Below are 15627 nucleotides of genomic sequence, written 5' to 3'. Positions count from 1 at the left end.
GGCATGGCTTGTTCGGCCTCCAAATGATTACATGTAGCAAGTGGCTACTTGCCCAAACCATTAAGCCAGTTCTTTGCTGGAACAATTTTAGATACTGGTGATGTAAGTGATACCACTGCGAGCCCAAATCAGGTTCACTGTCTGCTGCAAGCACTCACAAGGTGCTGGTTTTTTTCTCTTTTCAAAGTTTAGCTTGGTAAGAAGGGAAAGACAGGAAACAGGAGCGCCATGCGTGGAGGGGAGGCATAAAGACTTTCTTGCTGGCATGGATGTTCAATGTGGCATTTGTGTTGGCCTTTGATATATCTGTTACCATCATCTCCCACACAAGGCTTTGGTCAGATTTAACTGCAAAGTAAAGGAGGAGATTTTCAAATCGTCAGCACAAGATGCTTGCTTTCTTACACAGTGTGATTTAGCAAGATGGTTATTTTTGTGAATGATTTGTGGAGTTTTCCAGGACTTAGTAGCACATCCCTTTCTTTCAGAGAGATACCTTAAAAATTTAGACAAGCCTTAGGGGTAATCCTATGCTATGTTGTATTTCATTTTATCTTAAGTACTACTACATTTCTAAATGTATTTTTTTCACCTATCCAGCACAGATAAGTCACAATACATCTATCACAGTATAAAATACTGTATAAAATGCATTATAACACATCTGCGTTCTAAGAAGTTCCCATCAAGATCTGCTTTTACACAAGAGTTTCCACTAAATTATTACCATGCTGACAGATTGTGTTTTTATGACAGTATCATGGAAATCAGGGATAAAAACACAGAATAGATCATCTCCTGGGGAGAGGATATGGGGTGTACAGGATAATTCCATAAACAATAATCTCTGAGGTTGTACCAAGCCAAACTCTAACTGCCATCAGGATTTTATTCCATCCTCTCTATTAGCCGTTGCCAAAGGAAAGCTTTCCATCTAGTTACTCCAAAGTACTTTTAAAAAATTCCTTCCCATTACAAGAAACAAGATATGGACCATCTCAAGGAGCTACCTTCTCCATAGTTAAACTCTTTGACACATGCAAGAGGAGAGAAGGAGGGAGACAAAAAGGGAAGGAAGCACCAGTTTCCATGTTCCGTACCAGCAATGACTCAGGCCTCTAGGAAAATAGTCTAATATGATATACTAATAGAGTCGGCTATTAGTTCATCATTAATACTCTGAAATTAACTAATTTCTATGCTGTTACTCATTTAAGTGCTACCCACTTTCAGTGACTTTGGTAACTTCTTTGGGATAGGATTACATGAACTGTTTTCTTTTGGTGGACTTATGTCACCAAACTTAGGAAGTGGTATTCAGTATATCAAGTCCAAAGTCTTTTTATTAGAGGAAAAGAAGGTTCCTGGTCTAAAACTTGCAAAGGTAAATAGAAACCCTTACATCGTGCTCGGTGATCCCTTGCTGTGGGATTCCAGAAGCAGACTTTGCAACTTGGCATTAAGGCCATACTAAACACAGTTGTACTCAGAGATGGGCTTTAAGTGTTTGTAGGCTTATGGATTTGGACTGGGTGTTTGCTTCACATGAGTCAACAACTGAAATCATCAGGCAAAAGACCTTCAATAAATATAGCTCAGTTTGCAAACACTTTACTTTTTGCTATATTTTTAAAAGTATTACCAGCCAAGCCTGTCAATCACGTTCACAAAGGACCATTCATGGTAGCTTTCAGTGACTAGTTGGTCTGAATGCAGCATGTTTTAAAGGGATATAAAATTAAAAGTTCAGAGGAGACAGAAATACCATTGGTTAGGATGAACCCACCTCTGTACAATTCACACTTCACAGACAGAGCAAATGACCAAATGCGAAAGTCGTAAGACCAAGAGATGTCATACATTTTAAGTTTACTTTTTCTTACTTTTTCCTCACGTCTGACTTAGTTTAGAATTATTTGACCCCGTAATATGTCACCAATACTTAAAGAACAGCACAATGAGGGAATCAATTATCTTTCATGCAGTACTATACTATTTTCCTGAGCAGTTTGCAATTTTTTCTTTGTATGTCTTTATGAGGTGACTTGTAACACAGTGTTCCAGATATTGTAGACATTTGTATCATTAAAGCCTAGTTCTTCCAGAAGCCCTCTCCCCACTCAAAGCCGTTATTTTGGGATGTCTCCCTGAACTGTGAATACACTCCTGCACATCTTGACAGAATACTTAGCATTTGTATAGCATTTGGTTTTGTCTTCAAAGTGATTTGCTAGCATGGGCTAATGTATCCTTACATCACCCAGAACAGTTGGTAAATTTTATTATCCTCATTTTATAAATTGGGAAACAGCAGCAGAGAGGTGAAGACTCTGTTCTATCATCTTTATTCACATTGATTACTGCGTTAATCCCTGGCTAGGTCCACTACTTTCAGTGGGAATTCTTGCACAGTAAGATACTATTTGATATGACTGAAAATCACGGTGTCTTCCACTAAGTGATCCAAGCAAGGCCACAGAGAGAGTTTAGTGCAGGTTTAGAACTGAAATACCTCTCTTGAATACACTTTTGCTTCACTCACTTTCCCAATTTAAAAACAAAACTCAGAACTTACCATCATATCTGTTATTTTTCCACCACACAAGCTAATTTGCAGTAGGAATAATGATCAAGTAGCCCCACTGCACTGACACTACATACAAGTTGACACATAGTGCAGAGAGAACTTGGAGGACTGACACAGTTCCCAATTTCATATACGACTAAAATGACCACTGTTTTGATCTCATAATTTAACAATACAAAGGAGTGGGGTGAAAGACACATTTAAAATTTTCATATGAAATTCAGCACTGCCAGAAAGGTGGTACTAAGTAAATTTCAATATAAAAAGCCATGTCTCTGTTTTGTTTTGTTTTTTTTCAAATACTGTTCTTTCAGCATGAAATGCCTACTCTCATTTCACAATATTCATCTTTATGTTTTCATAGACAGACGAAGATCAGTGTATTAGAGAGGCCTTGCTGAATTTGCTTCATCAGGTTAGAGGGAATTGGGTGTTCTCATCTCCCAGAATAAAGTTATTTTGTCCACTTTTCCTTCCCACTTCTACAAACACCTCATATTTGTTCAGCACATATGGCTGCCAAGTCCTAATCCATGTTTCCTCATAAACCTTAGCTATCACTGTGTAGTAGCATTTTTAATTGTAAAAATATGGTGGCTTATTTTGCACAGTTTGAGCTTTTACCAATTTTTAGAACTGCAGATTTATTGATTGATTGGATTTTCACACACCTCACTGCTGGGAAGGACAGAAGTGTTCAGGGCAGCAGCTGCTGCTCAAGATGGAGAGTGGAGTGTACAGAAACTTCCCCCATCTCCTAGTGGCAGCAACTCTGATTCTCCAGCACTTTCCCCCCATTACCCTGTCTCTGCTCCAGCTCTTTCCTCTCTTCCTCTATTTCTATGGCAGGAATTTCATAACTTCCTTGCTCCTGGGATGAAAAATCCACTGTTACGTACCCAGCTGAGAAAACATGCACCTGCCTTGTCCATGTCCCTGGAATCAATGTGATATGAAACTGTAACTGTGTTACATTTTGTGAAAGACACAGTGCGTGCGACATTCTGCTTACAAGTTTCTAGATGGTTAAAGATAGCATTAGAAGAAGGTCAGTACTGAGAGTTTCCATGATGTGGGTATATGAAACACCATATGCTTGAAAAACAATTTGCAGTACCTTGGGTAACCAGAAGGGCTGGAATGGGAGAAAAGAGCCTGCACAGGTCTCTTGTCCTCAAACATCGCTGTTCTGGGCTTTGTCCCTGCCGTTTTCCAAAATACATTCTCCCAGTCAAGACCTGTTTTATTTCATTAATTTAGTTCTACACCCCTTTCTTATAGCCTCCTTTACAGACCAAAGCCTTCACCACAAGTGTACTTCACGACAAGACACGGAGACCCACCCTAGGCCCCTGGGGGATGCTGGCAGAGTCTGTGGTGGACAGGTAGGTGCCCTGTGGGCAGTGCTGGCAGCACAGGGCTCTGCTGCCTGCTCCCGGCACAGCTGCAGGCTGGGCAGTGGGCTGGGGTGGGCCTGGGAGGCACCTGGTGGCAGCGCAGGCCAGCAGGACTGTGCTCTTTACCTGGGCAGGTGTTTCATGTGGGCAGGACCAAGGCAGTTTACCTGCTCTGCCTCCCCCATTCCTCTGACCTCCACGTTTTGTAGCACAGAGACTGCCTCAGTGTCTCGGACTCAAATGTTTTGAGCAGGGCAAAACTGCCTCAAATTCATCTGGGTAAAAAACACGTTTTATTAGGTCTAATTTTCGTAGGAATAAGCATAAGCAACTGAAAATCAGTTTCTTCTTGGTTTTCAGTCAAAAAACCTTCATTTGAGATTGTATGGCAGGGCAATATTTTAGTCTAAATGGGTAATTCCAGTATTGTGAAAATCACATGATTTCCACTTCCTGTTCATTCAGCTTTCATTCTGCTTTCAAGCTACATCTCCTCAAACATCCAAGTGGCTCACAGGAGCTACGCTTTTAAAACCCCACCATGGTGTCCAACCTACAGGGTTTTTTTTGTTTCTTCTAACTGCATGTTTCTGCAAGATATGTTCTACTCTATATTTCCAATGATTTTTAACCCTTTACTTAAGGAATTCAGTAGAATCAAGTGCTATCAGAAACATGTGCAACTCCTACTATGAATTCTACTCTACAGCAAATCATCTACACTAACTATTTTGGCTCTCAGAGAATAATTGTTTGTACTTCCATCTAAATATATGTGGTAACAGAAAGAAAAATAAAATGTACACTAAATGTAGGATAGTGTCAAAATACACTGTAACTTTAAAGGACTAGTTATAACAAAGTATTTTTAGCCTTTAAAATCCAATTCAGTAATCAACACAAAGAGGAGTTTTTGCTTTAAGATGCATTTTAACTAAATAGCACTGGTTTTTCCTCTCCATTATACCAGTGTAGAGCAGGAGGAACTGCATCCACTTCCAGAAAGTGTAAAACCAGTGCGAGAGAATAATCTGGCTGCTACCGTTCAAACCTGCGACCAGTGGCAGCTGTGCTAGATGTACTCTAGAACTACTATGCATGAGAGAAGAGGGCAAGTTGAGCAGAGCAAACTGGTCTCATCTCTGTTGACTCTGCTCTAAGCAGGAGTTTGGACGGGACACCTTCTGAGGTCCCTGCCCACCTGAACCTGTAATTCTGCCCTGTCAGCTCTTCTCACTTGCATCTTCACCAGTGAATTTAATGGAAAGAGATTCAGGCTTTTTTAAACATACTGTTTCGTGGTTTATCTTCAAATCAAAATGTTTTGGCACCACTTATTTTTCTAAGATGATGAGGGATCTGGAGCATCTTTCTTATGAGGAGAGATTGAGAGAGCTGGGTCTGTTCAGCCTGGAGAAGAGAAGGCTAAGAGGGGATCTCATAAATGTTTATAAATATCTCAAGGGTGGGTGTCAAGAGGACGGGACCAAACTCCTTTCAGTGGTGCCCAGCGATAGGATGAGGGGCAACGGGCACAGACTGACGCACAGGAGGTTCCATCTGAATATGAGGAGAAACTTCTTTACTGTGAGGGTGCCAGAGCACTGGAACAGGCTGCCCAGAGAGGCTGTGGAGTCTCCTTCTCTGGAGACATTCAGAACCTGCCTGGACACATTCTGTGTGATCTGCTCTAGGTGAACCTGCTGTAGCAGGTGTGTTGGACAAGATGATCTCCAGAGGTCCCTTCCAACCCCAACCATTCTGTATGACCACCCAAGTAAACCACCTCTGGTTAAAGGAACTGCTACACTAGTGCAATTCGCACTGCTTCGCTACTTATATCTGTGTAACAGTGAAAACATAAACAGCAACAAACACCCTCACTCGTTACAAGCGTCAGAGGTTTTACAGATAGCACTTTCAATTTGAAAACTCTACAAAAGTCAGAATTTGTCTTCCAGAAACTTTGCTTTCACAAATTTGGTAGAATGAGGACCTAGAACACAGGACCAAGGCCACTCTATGGAGGGCAGAGAGGAGGAAACGAAGAATTCTCCTCTCCTTCTCCACTTATTTGACCAAAAGATGCCCCCAAATTGCACTGATAGATGTGAGAGTACAACCAGACTCCATAGGCTCATGTGATGCTCCTACCAATGTGCTGCCTGCTCGAAGAAAAAATATCATTCTGGATGGTTTAACACTGGCTGGGACACAGCCACCAGCAGCCTTATTTTCATTTTCCTTCCACAGATTGTGCCACTGTATCAGCCTCCGATTTTTCAGTGAGGGCCTGTGTAATAGATTTTTGCTCCCCTTCAGAAATCATCCTGCTTGACAGAGGGGAAAAACTCTTTCCTGTACTGTCCTTTTGATAAAAAGGTTGTAGTAAATACAGAGCTGGAAGTTACCAGATGGATGACCCTAAAAAGTGAGGTCCTTCCTAAGTACTGTTTGGGAACAGCACAGTTATCAGTCACGCAGACAAGGAGATATTCTCAGGGTTGCCTAACAGCAGCTGAACACCAAAGGCAGGGAACCACAGAAAAAATCAGTGTTGCCACCTTTCACTGTTGTATGAAAAGTCTTGGGGTCCTGAAGACAAATTATTACATTGTAGTTGCAGAGAAAAGCCTGGGAATGGCATTCATGTTCTCCTTTCTTCATTGAGAAAAAAAGCTGCTAAGACAAGCAAACCCTAAGTGTTTGTATTATCAGCAGTACAATCATCATTTTCTTTTGCATCTTAAGACTATGGGAAAAGCCTTGAGGAATTTGCAGGAAAGACAAATTTGTCCTCCCCAAGGGCCACAGTCCCCCAACTTCTATGATCTGCAAGAAACAACCTGAAGGGACAAGTGGGTGGTTTTCAGTACCATGTGCCAACGTCTGCTCCCTAAGTTGCAAAAGCAGCAACTACTAGAAAAATCAGCACTTCCGACCCACAGCTGTGAGCCTGCACCGTTCAGGTCAATGGTGGCAAATGCTGAGGTAACGCGTGAGCCAGCAGGGCCACACACACACGCAGAGCGGGGACAGGCGGGAAGGACACAGCCCCTGCCCTTGACGGGGCGGGGGGGGCAAAATAATGCCCTTCCCGCACCGAGCTCTGAGGTGACCCACCCCACCGAGGTGCTGGGCAGCGCAGGGAGACGGAGCCTGGGCCCTGCGGGTTCGCTCTTTCCCCTCCACACAGACCGTCTCCGCTCCGTGCCCCGCACACCGATGAGCGCCGCAGCAACGGCTGCAACCACCAGCCCGCCCCCCCGCGCGCGCGACCGAGGCGCTCCCGCTTCCCACCCCCCCGCTACCCCTCCCGCTCCGCGCGCGCCCGCCGCTCCCATTCAGCCTCGCGCCGTCCCCGCCGCGGCGGCTGCTGACGTCAGAGCTGCTTGCGTCAATGCTGCCTCAGTGACACGCACCGGGGCCCGGCGCTCCCCACCCCCGCCTCCCTTCTCCCATGGCTTTTTTTTTTTTCCCTTTTTTTTTCTCTCAATGAGACGCCTTAATGGGATTTTTTTTTTTTTCTTCTTATGATGCCGCTTATAAATCAGGCCGGCTGGCGGGTGCCGTTGGCGCATTTATGGTTAACGGTTCCTTTGTGTGTGTTCCATCCTTCCCCCCTTTTTATTTTTTAAAATAATAATTTTGGTGCATAGCAATTATTTGTTTATTTCACGCAGGTCCCGTGTCACAGGCGCACGCGGGTCGCCTCAGGTGCTGCCCACCCCGTCCCCCACCCCATCTCCTGCCACTGCAGCACTGAGCGATGCTGGCAGCGGGAGGCCATACCCAGCACATTCTCAGCTTACTATATTATAACGGATTTCCCTCTCTCCCAGAAAAAGCAACCTTTTTTTTTTCCCTCCAATAGGCTACTCGTTCAGCATTTTTTGCATTATCTGCACACCCACCGTTATTTCTCCTCTTCCCACTGGTTCCCCACTGCCACCCTATTAATCATCAAGTCCTGGGCTCTGAAGGATAATGGCTTATGAAATGGTTGCTCTGTGTATGTCCTCAGTTGTACACATAACCCCAGCCTCCCATCTGTGTCCCTCTCCTGCTCACCAAGGTCAGAGGGAAGTCTTGAGGCCACAGTTAAACCCAGATGTATTTATTTACATTTTCTGCTCAACTGTCTCCTTCCACCTGTTTTCCTCCAGAGAATATGATGGCAAAGCTCCCCAGATTTTTTGTGGGGTCAGGCCTTGCCCTACTTCAGAACATCTCTCTGCTTAGCTCGGCAGAGAGGACAATATCCTGGGTCCTATTAAAGTCAGTGGGAATCAGTGAATTCAAGCGTCACTGGATTTGGCTGGCAGAGTGTGCAGCTACGCTCTGGCCAAATCCTGCCCCCTTTCAATTCAGCTTAACTGCAGCAGTGCCAAGCTGCTCCAAGGCTGGCTTGTGCTGCCGACACAGTACAGCACTGCCATCCCGTACAGGAGTCCTTGGTGACATTGAGCAGCTGGAACAGACCCTGCACCTCCCTGATGCCGCCATTCAAGGAGCCTGAAACGAGCTTCCACCTCCTGGCACCTCCTCAGCAGATAAAGGTCCTTCGAGGTCAGGGATTGGCTGGGTAAATTAGAGCAGCCTAAAGACTATATTAATTTAGACTGCAAATGAGCCTGATGCCATTCAAGTCCCAGTGGTATGAGGCACAGCCATCTTTAAATCCTCCAGCTGCACCTACCCCCTGATCCCTTCTAGCTCAGGACTGGTATATTAACAGTTGTATGGCAGCAATTTTTTTTTTCTTGTGTCAATGCAAAAAGCAACGGTTTCAGAAACAGTTCAGTCCTGTAGCGCCAACTACTTTGAATAACCATTTTGCTTCAAAATGCAAGGAAAAAAAATAAAAGGGCAAGCAATTAGACCACAAACTAGATTGCTGCAGAGAAAAAGGAATCTAACAACTGAGTAACTTGTGCACAGCAAGGGCTTCTCTGTGCATTTGGAACTTATTGTTATTTGCATTCTTTTTTTACACAAAAAAGGGAAACATAAACCTGGTATCATAAAACCAAAGCTGGATGGCAATAGGGATCCTTACAACAACAGGAATGCGCTTATGCATTTTAATATCCAGCTTATGCATAAAACTGCATTTACATTACCTCTTTGTTCAGCTATACAGGGTGTTTCAAAAAGATGGACCCAATTTTAAATCAGTTGCCATTTGAAATTGGGTCAATTTCCTTGAAACACCCTGTATTTTACTTAATTGTGTCAGTGGGGATTCTCCTCAATAAATATCCATTTAACAGATAGGCCACAAAGCCACATAGGACAGAGGTTTTCAAGGAATTGCCCGATCCTGGGCTTGCCACACCAGATACAACTCAAGCAGCTCAGCAACCTGCCCTCATCACAGGACGCATGAGGAAAAAAAAGAGTCCCAGACACAGCAAAGGGTCTGCTTTCACCCACAGTCATTTACATTCTACCACTGTGACTGCACTTTCTTGTGATTTTTTTTACTATTTTATTTCAATGCAGCAAAATTAACCCAGGGATTAATTTATTAATTTTATTTCTTTATTCTTTACATATACATATTTCTATATTATTTATCTATTATTCATGTTATTTATGTTATGAATGATTCAGCTCTCAGTAGCCAAGCACCTTAAATGAAGACAGCATAAATACATGCACTAGCATGTATTAATGAGGGCATCTTTACTGTTTATTTCCTCACATCAAAAACTAACCTTCTGAGAGCAAGGGTACTGACATCCATCCTATGCCAAACGACACCGAATGTGTGACAATGCTCACAGGGTGGGAAGGGCCCTGCTGCCTGTGCAAAAACAGTCACTCTTTCCTGCCAGGGCAGCAGAGGGGAGCAATGTCCACCTCATGGGCAGGGGGTAGCTCCCTGCCTTGGCACAGAATATGTCACTGCACTCACTGGATCTGCCTTCAGAGAGGCAGGTTTGAAACAAGTCAATCTTTGCTTTGCCTTGGGAGTTGCTCCAAGTCTTTGGCTGCAGATTGCAGTGCTAAATAGAGACCTTTATTTTGCATTGAGCTATTTTCATCCCGAAGTGCTTTAAAGGCTTAGCAGAAATACAGGCTGTGGTGCTATAGGCACAGGAATCACTCCAGCCACTAATGAAGTGCAGCCACCTATTAACTAGAGCCTGGTCCCTGGGCATGATGACTACCAGAAGATTTTGTTTTATCCAGATGAGTCGAGTCTGCTTTTTTGTCAATGGAATACTTAATGCCCATTGGAAGGGAAAACTGGCAGGATCTTTACATATAGAGGTAGGTATAGACAGTTACACTCAGCCCTGGAATTTGAAATCCCATAACTGAGACAAGATTCTTCTCTGGAGTCTTGATTTCCTCCACCACCCATGTTCAATATTAATTATCAAAACAGTCCTCTTTCCACTCGTTCATGCAGGGAACTGAGCATGAACATCTGGAACCTTTCAGGGAGATTCTGACTGGACACGAGAAAAAATTTTCACAGCAAGAACAATCAGCCATTGGAACAATCTCCCCAGTGAGGTGGTGGATTCCCCAACATTGGGCACTTAAGATTCATCTGGACAGAGCGCTGGGCCATCTGTGCTTTTGCCAAGAAAGTTTGGACCAGGTGATCCTGGAGGTCCATTCTAGCCTTCTATGATTCACCCACTGGCTAATTATTCAAAGGCCTCCAGGGCCAGATGTAGACAAAACCAGGGTGATTTGGTGCTCTAGAGACAATGAATTAATAATTCCACTACAGCATCTCATGGACAGGTGCCTGTATGGGTAATGCACCACAGCCACCTCCACAACTGGCTTTAACTCACACATGACTGTTCTGTCTATAAGAGGCAAGAAAACTGAATTGCTGCATACTTGCCATTATGGAAAATTCATTTTAAAATGCAAAAGCAGAGTGAAATAGAAGCTGTACGCCTAAAATGAGTGATATAATATCCACTCAGTAGTGTACATACACCTTTGTATAGATTTCACACACTGCGTTAAATAAGCATGCCTCCCTGTCTCTAGTTAGGGTAGAGAGGGAATTGTGTGGTGAAAGACGTAATTTGTACATTAGGAAGTCTCTGTTGCCAGATCAGCAGCAGCAGCACTGACGTCTGTACTCTCTCGCTTTGTTCCTGCTGCTATAAATCAAAATGACTACAGTCCAAATGCCTCACTTGTTTAACTATAAATGCACTGCTAGTCAGAAAAATCCACACCAGGAGGGATCTAGATAATCTGCATATACTTTAAACTGATTAAATAGAAAAAGTGTAAAAAAAATGACAAGAATAACATTTATAAATTTATGGTTTCAACAACAGCAGCAAAAACTTTCAATGGGTGGAATCCAGCAGAGCTGTAAAAATTCTGTGTCTACAGGCACTGATGTCTTTGCTAAATGAACTATCAAATTGGCCTTTCTTAATATGCATTGGGATTTTATTTATATTTTTTCCCCAGATTAATGCAACCTCTTTAGAAGCATGTTTTCCCCTGTGTCCTCATGTGTTTTCCTGCTTGTGTAAACTACTGGAAGCAAATTAAAAAAGGATAGATGAAGTGGGTCAGGTTTTACTTTCCCTGGTTTTATATGCCCATGTATTTATAATAAATACAAACATACATAGCTGAGGTTGACTCCTGTTTATTTTGAATTTTAGAAAGCTGAATATCTCCTCTGCAAATGAAATGAGCCCTCAAAGCTTAAAATACCACATAGATCCCTTCCAAGTTCTAAAAGAGGACTCAACGATTACATAAAAATGATGGTGCCAATACCTGCTGCTAACCTCTTGGCTGGGGGAGAGCAGGGGAACTCTCCTTCTAACACCTACTGAGAGCCTGGAATTATTATAGAAAAATGCAGCACTATTTCTTGACTAAATGGAAAGGGAAAGGAGATAATTTAAGAAGGTAACCTTCCAATACCAACATTCACTCAGCTGAGCTGTAAATCCTGTGTATTGGGTGGAATAGCCAGAAATATGTTGAGCTGTGCTTCTGAAGAGGAAATAACAGGATCAGAGAACAGCAGGTGAGCACATTGTCAACACCATGCTGACGTTGCTGCTGAAGCTTCTGCATTACTGGTTCCCAAGACCACCTCATTTTTTACATTCAAAGAATATCAAAGCAAAAGTCTGAAGGCATTTGGTTCACAGAGGCTGTCCTAAGGCTTTGGCTAATGAATTTGCAACCAGATGTTCATTTTAAGACCTGATCCAAAGTGCACTGAAGTCAATGGAAAGTCAGTTGGAAGTTCCAGATTACTGGGGAAAAAAAAGCTACTGTAGAGCAAATATTTTTTAAAAAATAATAATAATAAAAAATAAACAGGATGTAGCCATTGGTCATTCAGCTTGACACTGATCCTAGTCAAAACTGGAAAAATCAAAGGAGCAGACACAGGGTCATCGATTATTATATGACCCTGACGTTGCCTTAATTGTCATGTAAATACATAGAGACTACAACAAATGGAAAATAACTGGATTTACCTTACATCTTTCTCACGGCAGGCCAACATAACCAGTAAACCTTCTTATTTGCTATTGAGAGAAGTGATTGTGCCACTGTACTCGGCACTGGTGAGGTCCCACCTTGAATACTGTGTTCAGTTTTGGGCCGCTCATCATAAGGACGACATTGGGGTACTAGAAAGAGTGCAGAGGAGAGTGACAAACCTGGTGAGGGGCCTGGAGCACAAGTCACATGAGGAACAGTTGAGGGAACTGGGGCTGTTTAGCCTGAAGGAGGCTGAGGGTAGACCTTGTCGCTGTCTACAACTACCTGAAAGGAGGTTGTAGCATGGAGGGTGTTGATCTCTTCTCCCAAGTAGCAAGTGACAGGACAAGAGGAAATGGTTTCAAGTTGCACCAGGGGAGGTTCAGATTAGATATTAAAAAAAAAATTTTCATGGAAAGGGTTGTCAGACATTGGAACAGGCTGCCCAGGGAAGTGGTGGAGTCACCATCCCTGGAGATGTTTAAAAAGCATTTAGATGAGGTTCCTGTGGACGTGGTTTAGTGCTAGAGTTGGGTTATGGTTGGACTCTATGATCCTGAGGGTCTCCTTCAAACCTAAATGATTCTATGATTAAGAGCATGTACATGTGGTTACTATAGCTCAACTGGCACAACCGTAACATTTTAGGAGAGTAACATGACCAATGCCAGTTACCATATTTTTATAGAAACAGCCTTACAGGTCTCGTAAAAAACACTTTATTTATTTTTGTTTTGTTTCCTTTCAAAAAATGCATATGTTGAAGGAGAACCATCTTGAGGTAACTAGCTTCCATAAATCTTTTGGACTTAGTTCCATGTAACACTGATGTTAAAAAAACAAAAAACAACAACAACAAACCAAAAAACAAACAAACCAACCCGACACACCACACAAAAAAGCCCAACCAAACAAAAACATCCCCCCCCAACAAAAAAAACAACAACAAACCAAACCACAAACACACTACAACACTATAAACAATAAGGAGTGTAACACGTTAAAGAGTCAGACTAGGATCCAGTGTCTGAAAAATGAAGCTAAACAAAATCTTCTGTGTTTTAGAATAACTAATAAAACATTGGAACCACTTCCTCAGGACACAGTTCAGTCTGTCTGGAGTCTTTAACTCAAGACTAGTTGGATATTTTTCCAGAGATTATAATCTTGCTGCAGGAGTTTCTGGTTGAGATTCTCTGGGTTTCACTATTCAGGAAGTCAGATGTTATCCTAATGATCCTTCTAACTCTGAATTCATGGCACCTTGACCAGTGAGCATAGATTAGGCTACTCTCATACCTCTTAGGTAACACTTCCCTTGAGAAAAGTTCAGTTTCCTCTGTTGCATGCATTTGCATCTATATGATTTGCACACAGATCTTAAAAATAACTCTAACACATCACACAGTGTCTTTGCATCACAAGGAGGCTGTAGGTTGTTGGACAGAACGTCAATTTTACAGGAGAAGAAAGAGAAAACAACATAAATTCCAGGGGGAGGCTTAACCTTGGTTTGGTGCAGTTCTCCCTCACATCTGCTGGATTAGGAAAAAGAGTGAATTAAAATGAACAAATACCCATACAAGATCTGGTGAGAACTGCAGTAGAGTGGAGACATCTAGCTGCCTTTTGTCTACCAACAGCATCTGTGAATCAGGAAATCCTGGCTCAGGAAAGAGTCTGTGGATATCCACTTCAGGCGAAAGCGAGCAAGCCCTTGCTTGCTGGTGAAGGAACATAAAAGTGGGACAGAGAGGATATATGTACTGTTTACATTTCCTCTCGTTCTCTCTGGAGCCTTCCCGAACAAAAGCTTATTTCCTTTAATTCCTTAAGTTGGGTTTCTTAACAGTGCTTTTTTATTTTGGCAGTTTTGGTTACATGGTCTAAAAAGACAGCTTTGAATGTGCAAATTACCATGAAAAACAATGCTGAAAATACCTCCTTGATCCAGAACTGAAGAGGACTAAAGTGTGTTGATGGAGATAGTGTGAATAAACCTGATTGCCATTGTTCAGGCTGTACCCCATCCCTGATTAGAAAGACTGAAAAAGGGACAGTGTATCATTACTGCAGTATGCTCTCCCTTGCATTGTAAGCAGAGCCAGTTCCAACCTGCCTCTACATCTCCAGAGGCCCAGCGAATGTGTAGCCTCCACAGTAAGGTGGGACTACATACAGCATGTCACGTCTGCAACCCCATGAGGAGAAAGTGAGCAGGCTGCATGGTGCCCTGCTCTGTGGGGGTACCTTGGAGCTGCAGAATAACCGCATCCATGTCTGCAAGTGTAGATTTAAACACACCATCAGCTAAGGGTCTGAGGACTAAGAAGACTTGCTACATGTGTACTTGAGGGCTTTGAAACCTCAGCTGTGCCCTCCATTTTGAATGGCCCTCAGCTCCTGCAGCAGTTGTCATGGGCTCTGGGACTGCAGTGATCAGCAGCAGGATATTGCAGTAAGGCTGCAGCCTTGTTCCTTCAGCTTCTCTGTATATCTCCTTCCAGCTTCAGCCTGTGCCTGCTCTCAGTGCACATAAACACATGCACGTGCTAGCTCCAGCAGCAGCCAGACTTTTCACACTCAGGAATTCTGACTCTACAGATGGGGAACTATATAAAATTGCAGTTGGAGCCCAGCTGTTCCCCACCATCACCCAATAAACAAAGGCCACGCAACCCTCTGTATACACTTCTTCAGTAAGAAACAAGAACTGGGAAGCTCTGAACAGGTTTTACGTAAGAAAGTACAGGAGTTACACTAGTTATAACTATCTAATCTCAACAAAATAATCCTTGTGACTGTGGAGGTGAGGCCAGTACTCAGATAGTGACGTGCATCTTGAACGAAGTACGAGATTTAGGACATCAGGACAAAGAAAGGATAATAAGAATACTGGCCCAAGCTCAAACACTAATGCAAACCAAACATTAACGCGCCCTCAACAACAGCCACTTCAGAGGACTGTTTCCAGTTTTCCTAGGAAAGAGATATCACCAGCAGAAGGAAATCTGCAGTGGTTTGGGATTATTTTTTGGTGGGTCTTTTTGGGCTTTTTTTTTGTTAGATGAGGAGATAGCAAGTTTTCCAAGGCCCATACCTGTCAGGAGCAACATTAGGTACACAGCTCAGACTAAG

The sequence above is a fragment of the Patagioenas fasciata genome, chromosome 3 (assembly GCF_037038585.1).
Source record: "Patagioenas fasciata isolate bPatFas1 chromosome 3, bPatFas1.hap1, whole genome shotgun sequence".
In the NCBI taxonomy this organism is placed as follows: domain Eukaryota; kingdom Metazoa; phylum Chordata; class Aves; order Columbiformes; family Columbidae; genus Patagioenas; species Patagioenas fasciata.
This window is presented reverse-complemented; position numbering follows the sequence as displayed.